Genomic DNA, 2472 nt, shown 5'->3' with positions numbered 1-2472 from the left:
CGTGCGTCCTGTCGGGAGCGGGGCGCGGGTCCGTGGGTGCGGGTGACCTGGCCCCCCTCACTGCTCACCACGCCTTTGGGGACTTTTGGAGGCCTGCGAGGCGCCCCGGGCACCCCTGCCCCGCGCCCAGCCGCGCCGGGCGTCAGTCACAGGTGCGCGTCTGGCTGCCTTCAACCTGGCCTCCCGCCGTCCGCACCCCACTCCGGGCGGGGTGCGACCGGCCCTCCCTGTCGGGTCTCTGACCCGCAAGCTCCAGATCCAGTTCGGTTTCCGGCTTCGCTCCCCTCGCCCGGCCTAGGTCGGACGTTAGGAACTGTGGCCCCCGCGCGCACGGGGGTTCCGTGCGAGAACGCGCCTTGCCGAGTGGGGGTCTGCCCAGGCTCCCCCAGATTCACAGGGGAGCCTTCGCATACCCCAAGGAACCACTCATTTTTATTCCCAGTAAGCGCTCCTGAGGAAAGGTGGGTGGGCGGAGCAAGAAACTCAAGTTTGGGGACGAGTGAAGGTTCAACTAGGTTCTGTCCATCCCTCTAACCTAGGAAGGACCCCACTTGTTCTTGAGGGACCATTAAGGACCAAAAGTTTTAAGGGGAATCGCGGCACCACGCTTTGTACCATCAATGGCAGTTCCATCCGACAGGCAGGGCCACAGGATGCAGCCCTGAGCTTTGGCCCTGTGGGGACAATTCCTTTTTGTGCAACCAAAAGGCACCGGGAAGTTATCCACTACTCAGGGGTTCCAGTTAGCCGCCAGGTGGCAGACTTTCTCGATGCCGCCTAGCACAGCCCATCCCAAGACAGCTTCACCTGGTGGAGCACCAGCCCCACGCTCATTACGACAGGACCAGACAAATCTGGTGCACTAGAATTGAGTTGTGATTTTCCCATGCCAGTTTCTTCCAAAAACGTGTAAATAAAACTTCCTAACAAGACTCTACATGCGGGCTGGGGAGATAGCTCAGCTGGTAGAGTGCTTGCCTCCCAAGCACAAGGCCCCGAGTTTGATCCCCAGTACTGCAAAAAAAAAAAAAAAAAAAAAAAAAAAAAAAAAAACTTTACATGCAGTAAGGCTAAAGGAAGCCTATGGCCGTGTGTATACCACGCCCCTCAACTGTACCAACTCAGACTTGCTGGTAGTCTGGGTAGGCAGTTTGTGAGCATCCTGGTGTTCCCAGCATCTAGTGAACAGTCCATCCTCCAATGGTTGACAAGCCTAAAGACCTTTGTAATCTTTTGTGCATTTATGCCTTTATCTTGAAAACCTAAGACCAGACCACAAAGCCTTAGGATCAAGTGTGGGTGTACTGGGGGTGTGGTATACAGCTGGACTAGCAGGTACGAGTGCTCATCTCCAAGTTCAGTAGTTTTCCAGAATGTTAGCAGACACAATCACACTAGCTATGATCAGAATGGAGCTCCCCAAGTCCTTGCAAGTTCACTGGCACGCCCCTGAGGCTTGGTATCTTCTCTCCCTAGTGCTGGGGACTGAACCTGAAGCCTTGCACATCAGGCAAGTCCGCTACCAGGAGCTAAGCCTCCATGCTCAGGTTCCGCATCTTGCTAGCCACATTAAAACTGACTACCAAATACCAAGGGTCAGGGTAGCATCTTCTAATTCCAGACACTACAATCTATTCTACTCATTTCCTTTGCTAAATAGATTTTTAAATCTCTACCATTGGACACAGAAAAAAAAAAAAAAAAGTTAACTGGAGATATAAATGGAATTTGACCCAAAAAGGACTCTAGTTTTTAGTTCCAAACCTTCTTTTTCACAACTGAAGACAGAGGCCTGGAAGGGGCCCTTGTCTGCCAATCTTGACTAGTAAGAACCAGGTCTCCCCCCAGCAGCCCACTGGCTGTTCTCTACCACCAGGCCAATTAATGACTGTCCTTTGCTCAGAATTCGCTATTGAGGTCATTAAAATAAGAGAACTTATTTGTGAGCTTGAAAAAGTGAATGTGCTCAAAGTCATGACTGGGTTGAGGACTTTTCTTGTCATTAGGAAATGGATACAAAAGTCAAGGAAACTTCCCTGGAGAGAAATATAATTGTGAGCCAATTAGCAATTCCAGCTCATTTCCCAGCCACGCCCTCCTTCCTGTGACCGGGTCCTGGGCAGGAGCAGCTTGAAGGCCTGACATGCTGAAGTGAGGCATCAGAAAAAGGTGGTGGGCACCGAACACCAGGATGCCGTTTAGAAGGCTGGGCAGCAGGGCCACCACAGTCCTGAGAACACAATCAGCAGGGCACCATCTGTGACAAAGGACAGAGTTCATTCTGCTTCTCATTTACATTTTAACAAGGATTCAACTTCGATGCTCAGGAAGGGATGGAATCCGCCGGAGCCACCTCTAGGCTCTGGGCCCTGACCGCCCCTTATTTTGTATCCACTGTCGTCTGAATAGTCTGGGCAGAAGTGAGTCGCCACCCAGGAAGGAAGCAGGGAGCTCTGCAGCACAGAGATGAGA

Source organism: Sciurus carolinensis, chromosome 3, assembly GCF_902686445.1.
Source record: "Sciurus carolinensis chromosome 3, mSciCar1.2, whole genome shotgun sequence".
Classification (NCBI taxonomy): domain Eukaryota; kingdom Metazoa; phylum Chordata; class Mammalia; order Rodentia; family Sciuridae; genus Sciurus; species Sciurus carolinensis.
The sequence above is the reverse complement of the archived record's forward strand: the minus strand, read 5'-3'. Positions refer to the sequence as shown.